Raw genomic sequence first — 18,461 nt, forward strand, 5'->3', positions numbered from 1 at the left:
GGCTGGCCTAGAACTCGGAGATCTGCCTGCCTCTGCCTAGTATTAAAGGCATATGCCACCACACCTGGCTGCCTTTTTTTTCAAAGTTCTCTTCTGTCATGTTGAGGATTAGATACAGGGCCCCACTCATCCTGGGCAAGCACTTTACCATTGAGATATACCCCTAGACTCCTCTTTGACTTTATTTTAAGACAGGGTCTTGCTATGTAGCCCAGTGTTGTCTTGAACTTGGAAATCCTCCTGGCTTCAGCCTCCAGAGTAGCTGGGATTGTAGACGTGTACCACCAAGGCCAAACTGGATGCAAACCTTATATTTGGAAGGGAAAGTGTTTGATTTTGGCTTCTAGGCCAAAAGAAGTTTAAAAATCTATTTGAAGGCCGGTCGTGGCGACGCCTTTAACCCCACACTCGGACGGCAGAGACAGGTGGATCCCTGTGAGTTTGAGGCCACCATGGTCTATATAGAGAATTCCAGACTAGCCAGGGCTACATAGTAAGACTGAGACCCTGTCTTAAAAAATAAAAATACATATTTGAGGGGCTGGGGCTGGTGCTCAGGGGTAAAGGTTCCTGGAGCCAAGTTTGATCACCTGAGATTGATCCCCAGAACCCACATGGTAGACAGAACTGATTTCTGTAAGATGTCCTCTGACTTCCACATGCACCGCCATTACAGGGGTATTCTCCTGCACACATACATACACACGCACACACGCACACACACACACACAAGTGAACATAATAAAAATGTATTTGATTTAGGGACCTGTAGAGGTGACTCCGTGGTTAAGAGCACTGGCTGATCTTGCAGAGGACCCAGGTTCAGTTCCCAGCACCCAGATGGCAGCTAACAACTATCTGTAACTCCAGTTCTAGGGGATCTGATGCTCTTTTCTGGGCTCCATGGGTATTGTATGACATGAGTACACTTACATACATGTAGGCAAAGCACTCATAAATAAAGGGGAGGGGCTTGAGAACTGGAGAGATGGTTCAGTGGTTAAGAGTGCTGGCTGCTCTTGCAGAGGACCTAGGTTCAATTCCCAGCACTTATATGACAGCTAACCATCTATAACCCCAGTTCCAGGGGAATCTGACACCCTCTTCTGACCTCCACGGGCATTGCATGACACAGGTACACTTACATACATGCAGAGAATACACTCATAAAATAAAAATTAAAAATCTTGGGGGGGAAGAGTATCTGTACATTTGTGCACACATTTATATTTGAACACATCTAGACCCCCAAAGATGCGCTTAAAGAATGTTAGGTGAGGTATGGAGCAATGCCTCTGGGATGGGTCAGTTTTTAGGGCCCTGTTGCTCCTGACTTGGCTGTATGGTCAGAGGGGAAAACCCAACAGGAAGCCCTGAGTGCTCTTCCCAGATCATATGTCCCGTCTTCCAGAGCAGAAACTGGCACAGATAGAACTCCGATATAATTAGAATGTGATTTCCTGGGATATTTAAGACAAGGGTTTTTTTTTTCTAAGCATATGTTTGCAAATGTACAAAATAATCTGTAAACTGGACCTATTACATATTAAAAAAAAATGTCTCCTGCCAGTCTCTTCTGGAGTATCTTTCGGACCAGTGGTTGAAGCCAGTGTGAGGTGGGAGGCTGTGGAAATGAGTGAACTCAGCTCTTCTCTCGATCTGCACTGAGGTTGTGTCCCTCTGGGCAGCTCACCTGCCTGGAGCATTTGGTGGTGATTGTCCAGTGTCTGTCCCTCTCTGAGTGGCATCTGCAGGTGTTTGAGGGAAATATATCCCCTGCCAGATGCAGTCCAGGGGGCTCCCAGCAAGATGTCTGTCCTCTAGTCAAGACCTGGTGTAACCCCAACTTCCCTGTGGAATGTGAATTAGGAGCTCAGGAGGGGATGTGCCCACAGGCCCTTCGTTCTCAAGCCCCACCACAGGGTCCTGTTGCTCCAGCCCTTGGATCCCTCCAGCTCCCTGCTCTCTGTCCCTGCAGGAGCTGCCTTATCTGCTTGGCTTCTGCAGAGTGCATTCTGTCAGTTGAAATATTCTCACTGCCAGGCCTGCCATGTGGGGGGTTAGAGAAAGGACTCTTGCTTTCCTTCCATGTGACCTTCATTGTGTCCATCATCCCCCAACGCTGGGTGTCCCTTGGGGCCACTCTGGGTAAGTCCCTTTCTCCTCCTCTGCTAGAACCAAGGTCAAAGCTAACTGAAATATGAAGGTTCTGGCAGCCATCCTCTGAGAAACACCTCATGTACCCAAAGGATGTCTATAGCAGCGACTGAGGCTGGCACCATCTCCCCCTTCCCCAGGATCCCTCATGCTGCCTCCTTGAGAAAGTACCTCAGGGGCTGGAGAGATGGCTCAGTGGTTAAGAACACTTAAGAACCTCTGTTCTTTCAGAGGACCTGAGCTCAGTTCCCAGCACCCATACCCACACCAAGTGGCTCACAACTGCCTATAACTCTAGCCCCCGGAGGATTCAGCACCTCTGGTCTCCAAGGGAACCTGAACGCATGTGCACATATACACACAATTGAAAACAAAAAGCATCTGGGGCAAGCCTGTCATCCCAGCACTCGGAGGCTGAGCCAGGAAGGTCATATGTTTGAGGTTGGCCTACGTTAGATACAGAGACCCTCTCTTAAAAAAGGCAAAAGAGCTGGGCGTGGTGGCACACACCTTTAGTTCCAGCACTTGGGAGGCAGAGGCAGGTGGATCTCTGTGAGTTCAAGGCCAGCCTGGTCTACATAGTGAGTTCCAGGCCATCTGGGGCTACAGGGAGACCCTGTCTCAAAAAAAGACAAAAAAAAAAAAAAAGAGAGAGACAAAAGAGGGCCTAAGGAGATGGCGGCAAAAGAGCTGGGTGTGGTGGCACACACCTTTAGTTCCAGCACTTGAGAGGCAGAGGCAGGTGGATCTCTGTGAGTTCAAGGCCAGCCTGGTCTACATAGTGAGTTCCAGGCCATCTGGGGCTACAGGGAGACCCTGTCTCAAAAAAAGACAAAAAAAAAAAAAAAGAGAGAGACAAAAGAGGGCCTAAGGAGATGGCCCAGTGGTTAAAGTGCTTCTTGTACAAGCATGAGGATCTGAGTTCAGATCTACAGAAAAGCTGGGCATGCCCACATATGTCTGTTACCCCAGAAAGGGGGGGTGGAAGACAGGAGGATCCTGGGGACTAGATGGCTGGTCAGTTTAGCCAAATCAGTGAACTCCAGGTTCAGTGAGAGACCCTGTCACAAAAAATAAGGTGAGCCAAGCATGCTGGCATATTCTTTTAATCCCAGCAGTGTGGAGGCAGAGGCAGGTGGATTTCTGTGAGACTGAGGCCAGCCTGGTCTACACAGTGAGTTCCAGGCCAGCTGGGGCTATAGGGACACCCTTTTGAAATTGGTTTTTTGAAACAGGGTCTAGTGTATCCCAGGCTGGCCTTTAATTTGCTTCTTTTCTCTTTTTTAAAGGACGGAGCTGTAATCCGGACCAACCGGAGGTGCCTCCGTCTGAATTTGCTTTTATAGACCAGACTGACCATGAACTTGGAACAATAACCCCCAAAACCGAAAATGTGGAGAGTGGTAAAGAAATCCACCGTCAACCTCTGTCCTCCATAAGTACAAGCAAGCACACACCTCCATACACACAAGTACACACGCATATAGCACACACTCACACACAACTCGAAAACCATGTCAGGTCTTGGTCTAATTTTCATAAAATGATGTCACAGACCATCCTGTCTGCCTCTAAATGATCAACCTTGGGAAGTCACTGATTCCTACATATGGAACCTTGTTAGGGAAGGAGAGGTGAAGTCATAACGATGCCACTTAGAGTCTCTGTCATGTCTAGAAACATCTGTACCACTCGGATCAGAACAGCCAGGTACTGATGAGAGGTTGCTGATTGAGCTTGTCCCTCTAAAGTGTATGTTGGAACCTTGCTCCCCAGATCAAGAGTGTTGGGATATGGGGCTTCACAACACTTTAATGCTGGAATTCAGCTCCCTGTGCTCCAACTTTTTTTTTTTTAAATGTCTCCTGCTACTCTCTTAAGGGGTGTCTTTCGGACCAGTGGTTGAAGCCAGTGTGGAATGGGAGGCTGTGGAAATGAGTGAACTCAGCTCTTCTCTCGCTCTGCACCAGGGCTGTGTCCCTCTGGGCATGCTCACCCGCCCGGAGCATTTGGTGGTGATTGTCCAGTGTCTGTCCCTCTCTGAGTGGCATCTGCAGGTGTTTGAGGGAAATATATCCCCCGCCAGTTGCAGTCCAGGGGGCTCCCAGCAAGATGTCTGTCCTCTAGTCAAGACCTGGTGTAACCCCAACTTCCCTGTGGAATGTGAATCATGAGCTTGGGAGCCGGTGTGCTCACAGGCCCTGCTGCTGCTCTACGATGGGATGAGATAGCCACAAGGCCCTTCCTAGAAGCCAGTGTGGTGGTGTATGCCTGTAATTCTCAAGAGGTGGAGACTGGGGATTGCTGCAAGTTCTCTGTTAGTCTGGTCTATATAGCAAATTCAAGGTCAGCCTGGGATACACTAGACTGTTTCAAAAGACCAATTTTAAAAAGAAAGGAAGGAGAGAAAGATAAAGAGCTAGCTGTCAAATGAACCCAGGGCCCACCTAAATAACTTCATTTTAATCTAATCACTGCTTGAGACCCTGGTTCCAATTGTGAGGCAGGGCACAGGATCTGAGCTATGAATGAGGAGCAGGCAGGTAGAGGACACCCCCTGTCCATGCAGGGTCTACATAATCCTATTGGAATATCTCCACTATATGCTTCCAGCTGTGGGCCCAGGGCCTATCTCCATCCCCAGGATGAGGCCGTGTGGTGAGACCACCGCCACAGACCACAGTGGTGGTTTCTCAAGGGCTGACGAGAATTTCTTCTTCCTGGCTTTCCAACGCCACCGGAAGACTGGAAAGCATCAGTCAGCTGCTCCCCAATTCCTGAGAGCAGAACAAGAGGAAATGAGTGTGCACTGGAGGATTCCGGTCAGGCATGGAGCCATATGGTGGCTTGAGAGCAGAGATGACTTCAGGACCACACTGGGACCCCTGCGTGGAGGTCTGGGAGGCAGGGCCGGGCTTAGGACAGAACTGGCAGTGGGTTTAGGATTCCTGATGACTCTGAGACTCTGATGCCCCATTGAGAGTGTCTGGGCACCTGTACCCTTGGAGAGCACCCCGGGCAGGGTGTGGACTGGTTCTTGGCTCCCTGGGGCCCATATGCTTTGTATATCCTTGAGGTTTCCATAACAGAAAGTTGTTTTTTTTTTTTTTTTTTTTTTTTATGTGTATGAGTATACTGCCTGCATGTGAGTACACCCGTGTCGTGTAATGCTGCGGAGGTCAGAAGAGGGCTTCGGATTCCTCTGGAACTGGAGTTAAGGACCATTCGTAGCCGCCATATGGGTGCTGGGAATCGAACCCGGGTCCTCTGCAAGAGCAGTCAGTGGTCTTAACGTCTGAGCCATCTCTCCAGCCCCTACAGAAAGATTTTTTACAAAATAAAAAAGAAGAAAAAGGAAAGAAGACCGCTCCCATGGGGTTGGAAAGATGGCTTAGCACTAGCTGCTCTTGCAGAGGACTGGGGTTCAATTTCCAGCACCCACATGACAGCTAATAACCATCCATAACTCCAGTTCTAGGGGATCTGACACCCTCTTCCGACCTCTTCAGGCATTGCACATAAAATTTTTTAAAATTTTAAAAAGGAATACTCGGAGGAGACTCTGAGGCCCAGTGCCCCTCCCATCTCCAGGACAAAGGTTGGAGGAAGGAAGCCTCAAGCCTGCAGTGGGGGAGGGCCATGATTGATGTCCTCTGGCTTCGGGGAAGCACTGCCACCTGGTGGCAAGAAGAGGGCACTGCCAGCACAAGAGAGTGGTGAACTGGGGCCGCAGAGATGGCTCAGACAGCAAGAGCTTATAGCTCTTGCAGAGGACTCGAATTCAGATCCCAGCACCCATGTCAGGCAGCTTACACCTGACTGTAACCAATTCCAGGGGATCCGACGCCCTCTTCTGGCCTCTGAGGGCACTTTACTGGTGTGCACAAATCTACACTCTCACACATACACATTTATTTATTTATTTATTTATTTAGGTCTTTTTGATACAGGGTCTCCCTGTAGCCCCAAGCTGTCCTAGAACTCACTATGTAGACCAGGCTGGCCTTGAACTCACAGAGATCTGCCTGCCTCTGCCTCCCGAGTGCTGGGTCCATGACTGACCTGGAACAAACTATGTAGACTAGGCTAGCCTCGAATACACAGAGATCCACCTGTCTCTGATAATTAAAATTTTTTTAAAAGAGTGGCAAATTACTAGCATGCTGCTGGGTCCTAGGGCACGGAGAAGGGAATCCAGCCCCTCACAGCAAGCTCTCTTTAACCTTTCTTTTCTCTTTTTACTTTTTTACATGTTCTCACTATGCAGTACACACTGACTTTAATCTCATGGTCCTCCTGCCTCAGCTTCCTGAGTGTTGGGATTACAGGCTTTTGCTACCATGCCTGGCCAGAGCCCATCATTAACCTTGATTCTACCACCACGCTCCTCTTCCAGGCTGGCAAAGCTTACAAACCCTTGTAATGAAAGTTTAAAGTACACTGGAAACCAGGTGTGGTAGTGCACTCCCATAATCCCAGCTCCTTGGGAGGCTGAGGCAAAAGGATTGAAAGTTTAAGGATAGCCAAGGCAATTTAGTGAGATACTGCTTCAAAATACAAAGCTACACTGGGGACCTGCCAAAATGGCTCAGCAGAGAAAGGTGCTTGCTGCCACGCCCAGTTACCTGAGTTTGATGGAAGGAGAGAACCAACTCCCACGAGTTCTCTGACCTTCACACATACATCCGACCACACACACAAACACACCCAGAGTTAATAAACAAATGTAAAAAAATATATATTGTGTGTCTTGACCTTTTGGCTGAGATCCATTGGAAAACAAAAATTAAAAGGGCCGGGCATAGTGGCACACACCTTTAATCCCAGCATTCTGGAAGCAGAGGCAGGTGACTCTCTGAGATTGTGACCAACCTGGTCTATCTACATAGTGAGTTATAGGCCAGCTGGGGCTACAGGGAGGCCCTATCTCGAAACAAACAAACAAACAAACAAATGAAGTAAAAAGGGCTGAAGGTGTAATTCAGTGGAGTGCTTGTCTAACATGGGTGAGGCTCTGGGTGCAATTCCCAGTACTACTTAAAAAAAAAAAATGTAGAGCCTGGAGACATGGCTCAGTGTTTAAGAGCACTGGCTGCTCTTACAGAGGACCTGGGTTCAGTTCCCAGCACCCACACGGTGGCTATCAATCATCTATAACTCTAGTTCCAGTGATCTGATGCCCTTTTCTGGCCTCCACAGGCATTGCATGACAAGGATATACTTACATACATGTAGACAAAACCCTCATATACATAAAATAAAAATAAATAAAAAATATTTTAAGCACATGATGTTAAAAAACTAACCAATTTTGCTGGGTGTGGTGGTGCACGCCTTTAATCCCAGCACTTGGGAGGCATAGGCAGGCAGATCTTTGTGAGTTCAAGGCCAGCCTGGTCTACATAGTGAGTTCCAGGACAGCTGGGGCTACAAGGAGACCCTGTCTCAAAAAGACAAAAAAAAAAAAACAAAAACAAAAACTAACCAATTACAGTGAAATATAATTACTCAAATACATGTGAAGCTGTTTGATAAGGTAGTATGTATGTTCTTATTAAGATCCAACAGCAGTTTGTCCAATAATGATTAATTTATAAGTAGTGATGAGGGGCTGGAGAGATGGTTTGGTGGTCAAGAGCACTGACTGCTCTTGCAGAAGACCCGGGTTGGATTCCCAGCACCCAAATGGAAGCATGAGCCATCCTTAACTCCAGTTCCAGGGGAATCTGAAGCCCTCTTCTGACCTCCACGGCATTGCACAACACAGGTGCATTCACATACATGCAGGCAATACACTCATACACATAAAATAAAAATAATAAATACTTAAAAATTGTGTTGGGTCTGACATGGTAACACTTGAGATGTGGAGGCAGGAGGATCAGATGTTCATGGTCATCCTCTGCTAGTGGATTCAAGGCCAGCCTGGGCTATATGAAGGCTGATTTCAAAAACATCACCCTAGCACTCAGGAAGCAGAAGCAGGCAGGTCTCTGAGTTCAAGGCCAGCCTGGTCTCACAGAGATCCACCTGCCTCTGTCTCCCAAGTGCTGGGACTAAAGGCATGCACCACCACACCTGGCTCCAAAATTTTTTTTAAAATTAGTGATGAATATTAACATTCGAGAAGCTCTAACAGCCGAAACATGATATGAAAGTATTTGTACAGGGCTAATGGGATGTCTGAGCAGCTGAGAGCATGCACTGTTCTTGAAGAAGACCCGAGTTTGGTTCCCAGCCCTTGCATCAGGCAGCTCACAACTGCCTGTCACTCTAGTTCCAGGGGTTCTGGCGGCCTCTTCTGGTTTCTGTGGGCCTTGCACTCGTGCACATAGACACATATATACATAATTTAAAATAATAAAATAAATATTTAAATATGTGGTGTCTTTTGCCCTTCTTAATTTTATTTTCTGATTTATTTATTTAGTATGCGTGAGTATGAGTGTATGTAAATACACTGGTGCATGCAATGCCCACGGAGGCCAGGAGAGGGCTTCAGATCCCCTGAAACCGAAGTTATGGATAACTGTTAGTTGCCATGTGGGTGCTGGGAACCAGAATCTGGGTCCTCTGGAAGAGCAGTCTGTGCTCTTAATCACTGCGCCACCTCTCCAGCCCCCTTTGTTTTTAAGTAGGCACTCCTTGTATTTCCCAGGCTAACCCCAACTCCTCCTAGGTCAACCTCCTGAGCTGTTAGAACTATAGACATGCACCACTGCACCCAGCGCAGGGTATCTATTGCTAACCCAATTGTAGGTATTGCTAAAAGAAAAATTAAAAAACTCCCAAGATGTATTGCTAAAGACAGGAAATGCACTGTGCCTGAGCCGTTGGTGAACAAAGAGATGTGGCCACTGCCCTCCAGGATGCTCAGCCACAGAACAGAACCTTAGACAGGTAGCCAGGCCCTCCACACTTCCCTGTCATCTGGCTGCTCCACATTCCCACCGTTTAACCCGCAGATATTAGATGGCCAGTGGTGTATGGCAGATACTTCTCAAGACCTAGCGCAGCTAGATCCCTGGCCCTATCAAGCATTCAGTCTGTAGAGAAAGATGGTAAGCAAAAATGCAAAAAGCACGTTCCACAAGCTCAACATTTAAAGAAGTTCCTGCTGAATACCTCAGTGCTATGCAACAGTTTCCTGCATCATTAACTATAATTCTTGTTGCTGAAAGTTTTCTTTTAATCCCCCTTTTTTTTTAAAACCTGTCTCTGTGTAGTCCCATCTGATCTGGAACTCACTATGTAGATCAGGCTGGTCCCGAACTCACAGAGATCTGCCTGCCTCTGCCTCCTGAGTGCTGGGACTAAAGGTGTGTGCCACCACACCTGACTTGATCCCGTTTGCTTTAAAGTCAGGGGTTTTAGCCTAGTTTAGCACACATTAGGTCTTGTTTTATAAAGTAAAAGAAGTCTCACATTCTCTGGAAGATTCTGAAGGGCATCAGGGGTGAAGGGGTGCTCATCCCCAACCTGTATTAAAGAATCACAGCTAAGTTAGGTGTAGGGGCACATGCCTGTAATCCCAGCATTTGGGAAGTGGAGGTAAATGGATCAGAAGTTCAATGCCACCCTGGGTCTAGAGAGACAGAGAGACAGGAAAGAGAGAACTTATTCATAGCAGCATTGCTTACTATGCTAAGAGGTAAAAACAATCTGGGTGTCCTTGAGCACATGAATAACTAAACAAAACATGGTCTCATGGCACAGTGGCTAATGCATGGAGTCCCAGCTACTCAGGAGAGTAAGGCAGGAATGAAACTCAGGAAATCAAAGCCAGCCTGGGCAACACAGTGAGACCTCGTCTCAAGACCAACCAACCAAACAGAAGCCCCCACAAACAAAACGTGATCTAGTCATACAATATAAGATCACTTGGCCACACAAAGTCATGAAATTCTGACACATGCCACAGCGGAAATGAACTTAAAGGCATGGTGCTAAAGGAGATGAGGCAGATGTCAGGCTACAGATGTTGCAGAGACTGGAAGTCTATCAGGGGAGGGGGTGATGGAGAGTTATTGCTTAAGGAGTAGAGAGTTTCTGTTGGGAGTGAGGAAATATTGGTGATGGTTACAAAGTGCTGTGAATGCTATTGAACACAGCTGCTTAAGGATAGTTGAAAGGTTGAGGCTGTTGCTCAGTTGGTAGTGTCTGCTTAGCACGCACAAAACCCTGGGTTTAAGCCTCAGCACCACATAAAAACTGGGCATGGTGGTACACACCTGTAATCCCAGTACTTGGGAGGTAGCAACAGGACAATCAGTAGTTCAAGATCATCTTCAGCTACACAGCCAGTTTGAGGTCAGGCTAGGATATGTGAGATTCTGTCTCCCCTCCATTCACCAAGAAAGGTTCTAAACTAAAGCAAAACCAAACTCATTCCAGCTAGGCATGATGGCTCACATCTTTAATACCAGCTCTTTGGAGGCAGAGGCAAGTGGATCTCTATGACTTCGAAGCCATCCTGGCCTACTTAGAGACTTCCAAGCCAGCCAGGGAGACCTAGTGAGATTCAGTCTCAAAAGAAAAAAAAATTATTTTTACTAACAGTGGAAGAGATTTATAAAAAAGAATATTGTCCTGCTATGTAACTGTAGGGATTGGGAGGGCTAAAGAGATGGCTCAGCAGTTAAGAACACTGGCTGTTCTTACAGAGAAATTGGATTCAGCTCCCAGCACCCACAGGGCCGCTAACAACTGTCTGTGACCCCAGTTCCAGGACATCCGACAGCCTCCTCTGGCCTCTGCAGACACTGCACATACATGATGTACTTACATGCATGCAAGCAAAGCATTCATACACATAAAATAAAAATAAATAGATTTAAAGGTTTTAAACAGACTACAGGGGTATCTCTATGGCACAGTGTGCTTAGCATGTTCAAACCACAGAACCCCACCGAAAGCAATATAATTTGACAATAATTATAGTAACCATAAAAGCACTTAAAGGCATTTTAGCTGTGGTCCCTGGAGTGCTGGGCTCCCTCCTCGCTCCACATGCAGTCCTGGGAGCTCTATCAAGCCTCATGGCTGTGAATACCATCCTGATGCTGGCTGACTACTGCCAGATTTTAGCTAAGATGGGAACCCAGCTAACCCCCTTCCACTCCAGAGCTCTGCCCCTTTGGCTGGTCTACTGGAAATCTATTGATCCTGACATGAGCCCCTCAACTGTCTCCTGTTACACCCGCTCTCTTGAATTGAGCATGGGGGTACACACCTGTATTAGCGGCATCATAATCCCAGAAGTCTAGAACCTTCTTCCTTCACGCAATCTTTGCTTAAACTCACAGATGACCCTTTAAGTCCTATGAACACTACCTTCTGAACACAGACCACCTCCACCTCCACCTAGATTCAAGTTTGACTGAATAATCAGAGGAGCAAAGCCAGACCCCGAGTCTTCCACTGTCCTTTCTGTAACCAGCTTTTGTATTTTAAGCCAAGTTGTCCTTGCAAAACGAGACTCTGGATAGAGGAAAGTAACCTTCCCCTCTGGTGGCTTGGCTAGTCTTTAATTTGGCCAGCCCAGCTTAACCCACATATTGAGAGACCTTGAGACAGTGGCTAGCCCAGGGACTACTTTAATGGGTGGACCTGGGAGGACCAGCGTCTATGTGTAGGCAGGAGGGCCGGTACTCAACAAGATGGGAGCTGTCCTAGTTTGTTCTTCATTGCTGTGACAAAACACTCTGACCACTACCAACTTGGGGAGGGAAGGGTTTATTTAGCTTACATCTCCCAGGTCACAGTTCATCCGGGAGCCCAAGGTAGGAACTCAGGGCAGGAACCTGGAGGCAGGAGCATTGCTTACTGGCTTGCTCCCCTGGCCCCTGCTCAGCCTGCTTTCTTATGCAACACAGGCCCACCTGCCCAGGCGTGGCACCACTCACAGTGGGCTGGGTCTGCCCATATTACTCAGTAATCAAGAAGATGCCCTTCAGACATGGCCACAGGCCAGTCCAATGAAGGCAGTTCCCCATTTGAGGCTCCCTCAACCCAGGTGTGTCAAGTTGACACTAAAGCTGTCCAGCGCAGAAGCAATAGCCTTCAGTTCAGGGTGGGGAAATGGAAGGGATCAGGTGATGAAGGAGAGTTTAAACAACCCCCACCCCATAGCCCCTTGAAGACCAGGGCCTCTGACTCCATAAATGGAGTGGCCAGGCTTGGCTGAGTTAGTCTCCTCTGGGCGTGCTGGGTAGGGGAAGGGGAAGGGGCCCTGTAGGTTCTGGTTCTCAGTCCTGGAATAAGGCATCTGGGGAGAGAGTGGCATCGGCTGCTTCAAGTTCTAATCAGGGAAAAGCCTGCGTTGGGCTCACCTTCAAATGGGGAAGTGGGAAAGGTAGCCACTGCTCTCCCAAGAAAGAACACAAAGGAAAATCCCTCTTCTGTTCACGTCTCAAAAACCGCTCTCTACTTAACGTCAGAATTGACCTCAGAAAATCACTCAGGGCTTCCTCAATTTAGGGGTGCTGACACATCACCCCTTTGCCATGGTCAGAGACAATTCTCTTTTCTAATATTTTATTTCATGTGTATGAGTATATTGCCTGCATATATGTAAATGCACCTGTGTCATGCAATGTCTGTAGAGGCCAGAAGAAGGCAATGGATTCTCCTGGAGCTGGAGTTATGGACAGTTGTTAGCCACCATATGGGTGGCTGGGAATCAAACCCCGGTCCTCTGCAAAAGCAGCCAGTGCTTTTAACCACTGAGCCATCACTCCAAACCCAGGATTCTCTTGAGCCTCTTGGCATGAGATGGGGAGGTAAGTGCAGATGGAAGGTGACCTCCTCTTAGGGCCTGGACAAGGGGATGGGGCTTTTCTGGGCCTGGGCCTTCAGCTCTAAGTCAGACAGCTGGGGTACAAAGAGGCAGTGCTGATGTGGGAGGACACAGCCTCTGGGAGGCTGGAAGTGGAGCAGTAGACGGCTTGGCACAATGGGTGAAGAAACACCTCGGGGTCAGATGAGCATCTCTGAGCTCCCCCACAACAAGGAGGGGACAGGGACTGGGAAATGACCAGAAGTTAGTCCACAGCACAGAGACAGGACACTGGAACCCTGAAGACTGGGACCTGGGGAAGCAGCTGGAAGCTGGCGGCTTCTCTTGATTTGCTCTCTGGACCACAGACCCTGGGTGGGAGAAGCAGGACCCCAAGAGTTCTGTGGAGGACCCAGGGTCAGTAGTGTCTGACTCACAGCTCAGCATCACCCAGCAATCTGGGACCAGGATCCTCACCTGATTTAAGCGTTACTGAGCCTGGAAGCTGGAAATTTTTTCTTCAAGCTTAAATCTCAGCAAATTAAATCCACATCATGGCATGTCTCACCCATTTTCCCCTAGTGATGGGAACAGAGTTTTTGGCATGTTTTCCTGGGAAACCAAGCAATCTCCTGCTCCAAAGAGTCTGTGAAAGAACCAGCTGCTTCCTCAAGGAGGCAGGCAAAGAGCCCTCCCTTCTCTAAGGTAGGAAAGCTGTCACCAGGCACACCTGTGATCATGGCGTTTGGGAGGTTTGAGGACTGGAAGTTCAAGGCTAGCCTGGGCTACAGAGGGAGCCCCTGTCTCAAAACAAAGTAACAGGAAAGCACAAACAAGCTTGATCTGCAGACAAAGTAGGCTACCAGAAAGCCCCTCCTGTTTCTCTTTGCCACCCTTCACTGCTCAGTATGCCCTAGGTGTTCTGGAAGGAAAGTCCTTTCCAGGCTCTGGCCCAGCATTGTGCCAAGGTGCAGGGATGGTTGCAAAATTCAAGTTTAAAACTATTCACACCAGTAAAAATCTGAGGCGCTTCAATGACACAACTTTCAGCCAGGGTTTATTTGTGGCAGGGGACCCCTCAGGAGGAGGTCAGGAGACTTCTGAACGATTCAAAGTGACTTGAAAAGAGACCAGCTGTTCTCCAGCTCTCTGCAGAGCAAATTCCATAAATATGTTTGCTGACACTGCTGAAAATCGCTTTTAGTAACTTTGTTCTATTATGAAAGAGCAAGTGCTCATTCCCACATTGATTGCAAGTAGCCCAAACTTGGAAACAACACAAAGGTCCCAAACCAGTAGAATGGACAGTACATTTTGGATAAAATAGAATACCGGTAACGAAAATGATTTAGCTATGGCTGTAAGAACGTCAGTGAATTTCACAAAAATAACGATGAACAGGAATGGAGAGATGGCTCAGCAGTTAAGAGCACTGGCTGTTCTTGAAGAGCACAGGAGTTCAATTCCCAGCACCCACATGACAACTAACAACCCTCCAGAACTTCACTTCCAGGGGATCCAATGCCCTCTTTTGACCTCTGCGGGCATTGCATGACATGGATGCACTTATATGCAGGCAATATACTCATGCACATAAAATAATAATAAAGAAAGAAAGTTTGGTGTCAGCTTGAGCTACATAGTGAGACCAAGTCTCAAAATACAAACAAGAACAAGACTGGAGAGTCAGCTCAGTGGTTAAGGGCACTGGCTGCTCTTCTAGAGGACCCGGGTTCGGTTCCCAGCACCCATATGGTAGCTCACAACTGTCTGTAACTCCAGTTCTAAGGGATCCAACACTCTCTTCTGGCCTCTTGGGCACCAGACAGGCATGGGATGCACATACATGTAGGCAAAACACTCATACACATAAAATAAACATTTAAAAATAGAAACAAAACGAAAACAAACCAGGGCATTGTTACAGAAGGAGCAGAGGCAAGCAGATCTCTGGGACTTGCTGACTGCCAGTCTAGCTCCAGACTCAATGAGAGACCCTGGTCGGGGAAATAAGACAGAATGTGATGGAGCAGGACATCCAGTGTCCTCCTCTGGCCTCCCCGAAAGTACAGCACACCCTCACACATCCACCTGTGTACACACCATACACACACACTTTACACGCACACACACACAAATCAATAGCAGATAGAACAAAAAAGCAAAAAAACCCTGATGGGGAAAGAAAGAGACTTAGGGAAGCATGTGGCAAACTGCTAATGATGTGTTTCTTGCTATGTATAGACATTTGCCTTAAGTTATTTATTAAACTGAACAGTTATGTTTCAGGCACTTTGATATGTGTATTAGTTTAGCCAGGAGTGGTGGCACTCGCCTTTAATCCCAGAACTCAGGAGGCAGAGGCAGGTGGATCTCTGTGAGTTTAAGGCCAACCTTGTCTATAGAGCGACTTCCAGGCCAGCTGAGGCTACAGAGAGACCTTGTCTCAAAAGGACCAAAAAAACCAAAACCAAACAAAAATGAGGGGGCTAGGGTGATGGCTTAGTGGATAAGGGGACTTGTCACCAAGCCTGATGAGTGATCCCTGGGACCCACATGGTGGAAGGAGAGAACTGACTCCAGAAAGTTGACCTTTGATGGCCACATGCACATTGTCACACACACACACACACACACACACACACACACACACACACACAAAAGTGCTCACCATCACTAATCAAGGAGATGTAAATCAAAACCATAAAAAGGGCCAGTGAGATGGCTTAGTGGGTAAAGCTGGTTGCTGCTAAAACTGACGATCTGAGTTCAATCCTTGGGACTCACATGGTGAAAGGAGAGAACCAACTGTGACAAGTTGTCCTCTGACCTTCACCTGCATTATGGTACCTACCCACCCACCTCAGCCCCATGCACATAAAACAAATACCTGACAAAGAAATATATTTTTAAAAACTTACAAATTAACAACAAAAAGTCAAATTTAAAGATAAGCAAGAGACGCAGGAGATGCAAATGTCACAGAAGCTCTCAGGAAGGGGAAGATGCTCTTAGAGAAATGCAAGTGAAAACCACAGAGCCTCCACGCACACTCAGGGCTAGGGCTGTAACCATAAAGATAAGTGCTGAGGGACTGGGGATGTAGCTCAGTTGCTCAAGTGCTTGTCTAGCTTGCACAGAGCCCTAAGTTCCATCCCCAGCACCCCATAGAACTGGGCATGGGCCTGTGAGATGGTTCAGTGGGTAAATGCACTTGTCAAGCAAGATTGACGACCTAAGTTTGACCCCTAGAACACACAGTGGAAGGAGAGCACCAATTCCTGTGAGTTGGCCTCTGACTACCATACCCTGACCTGCACACACACACACACACACACACACACACACACACACACACACATAACTTTTTTTTAAAGGACATACATTTTTTTTCTATAGATGCCAGGTGTGGTGATGCACACCTTTAATCTCAGCACTCAGGAGGCAGGCAGCTATCTGTGAGTTCGAGGCCAACCTGGTATACATAGAGGGACTCTGTCTCAAAATGTGTGTGTGTGTGTGTGTGTGTGTGTGCGTGTGTGTATGTGTGTGTGCGCGCACGCGTGCACATGTGTATAGAAAGGGTTTGGTGAAGCAAACCTGTAGTCTTAGTACTTGGGAGGTAGAGAAGGGAAGATAAAAAGTTCAAGGCTATCCTCATCTTCAAGGCCAGTCCTGAACTACATAAGACCCTGTTCAAACAAAACAGCTGGGCGTGGTGCCACACACCTTTAATCCCAGCACTTGGGAGGCAGAGGCAGGTGGATCTCATCTCTGTGAGTTCAAGGCCAACCTGGTCTACATAGTGAGTTCCAGGCTAGCTGTGGCTACAGGGAGACCCTATCTCAAAAAGACCCCCCCCAAAAAACCAAAACAACAACAAATAAAACAAGGGCTAGAGTAATGACTCAGTGGTTAAGAATGCTTACTACTCTTCCAGAGGACCTGGGTTTGATTCCCAGCACCCACGTCAGGTGACTCACGACCAACTGTAACTCCAGCTCCAGGAGATCTCACATCTCTGGCCTCCTCAGGTACCCGCACTCACATACACACTCACACACAGACGTACAGACACATACACATGATTACAAATAAGATAATCTTTAAAAACCACAAACTTATTTGGAGAAATCAGAACCTTCCCTCATGTGTTGCTAGTGGACTAATATGGCATAGGTACTTGGGACAACAGTCAGGCAGTTCTCACAACGCCAAATATAGCTCCTTACTTTATGACACAGCAATTCCGCTCCTGGACATACACCCAAGAGACCTGAAAACACATGTCCACCCACACATTTCTACCTTCGTTTTGGTAGCAGCACTATTCATTATAGCCAGAAAAATGTTTCCACCAGCTAAGTCGAGAGGTAAAACAGGACAGAGCCACACAGCAGAATATAACCTCCATTAAGAAGGAATGGAGTACTGACACATTGCAACTTGGATGCACCTTGAAAACATCATGCCAAGCAAAAGAAGCCAGACACCAAAGGCCACGAGCTCTATCATCCCCTCCATACAAAATATCCAGAATAGAAAGGTTAGGTAGATCAGTGGTTACCAGGTTTGGGCCAGAGAACAGGAGAAAGCAGCCAAGGCTGAGGGTGAAGGAAATGCCATAAAATTAGAAAATGGCCAGACAAGCGAATACACCGAAGCCTAGCGACTTATACAGTTAAGAGGGCTAATGTTCTATGACTGACACCACAATAAAAACCACAACCTTTTCTATTTAAAGATTTTTAAATTGGGGTTGGAGAGATGGCTCCGCGGTTAAGAGTACTGACTGCTCTTGCAGAGGACCAGGGTTGGATTCCCAGCATCCACATAGTGGTTAATGACCTTCTGTTAGCTCCAGGTCCAGGGGATCTGACGCCTTCTTCTGACCTCTGTAGGCATTGCATGACACCGGTGCACTTACACACATCATACACATAAAATAAAAATAATAAAATATTTTAAAAAGTTTAATTTTTTTTCTAATGTCCATGTGCACGTATGCCATGTGTGTGCAGGTGCCTATGGAGGCCAAAAGAGAGCATTGGATCCCCTGGAGCTGAAGTTACGGGAGGTTGTGAGCTGCCATGTAAGTGCTGGGAATCAAACTCAGGACCTCTAGAAGACCGGAAAGCACTCTTAACCTCGGAGCCATCTCTCCAGCCCCAAGATTTCTTTATAATCATGTGTATGTGTTTATGTGTCGGTGTGGGGGTATGTGCACTTAAGTGCAGGTGCCTGAGGAGGCCAGGGACATCGAATCCCTCTGGAGCTGGAGTTAAAGGTGGTTGTGAGCGACCTGACATAGGTGCTGGGAACTGAACTTGGGTCCTCTGTAAATGCAGCACGTAACCTCCGAGCCATCTCTACATCCCTGAAAAATATAAAAATTTTCAAACAAGAAAAAGAAGTGTAAATTGAGAACTAGTATTTCATTTATTTTTTTCCTTAAAATTTTTTATTACATTTATTTATCTAGCATGTGTGGGTGTTTATGTATGTGGATATAAGTGTGCCATGGTGC

This window comes from Nannospalax galili, unplaced genomic scaffold (genome assembly GCF_000622305.1).
Source record: "Nannospalax galili isolate Female #2095 unplaced genomic scaffold, S.galili_v1.0 scaffold870, whole genome shotgun sequence".
Taxonomy (NCBI): Eukaryota; Metazoa; Chordata; class Mammalia; order Rodentia; family Spalacidae; genus Nannospalax; species Nannospalax galili.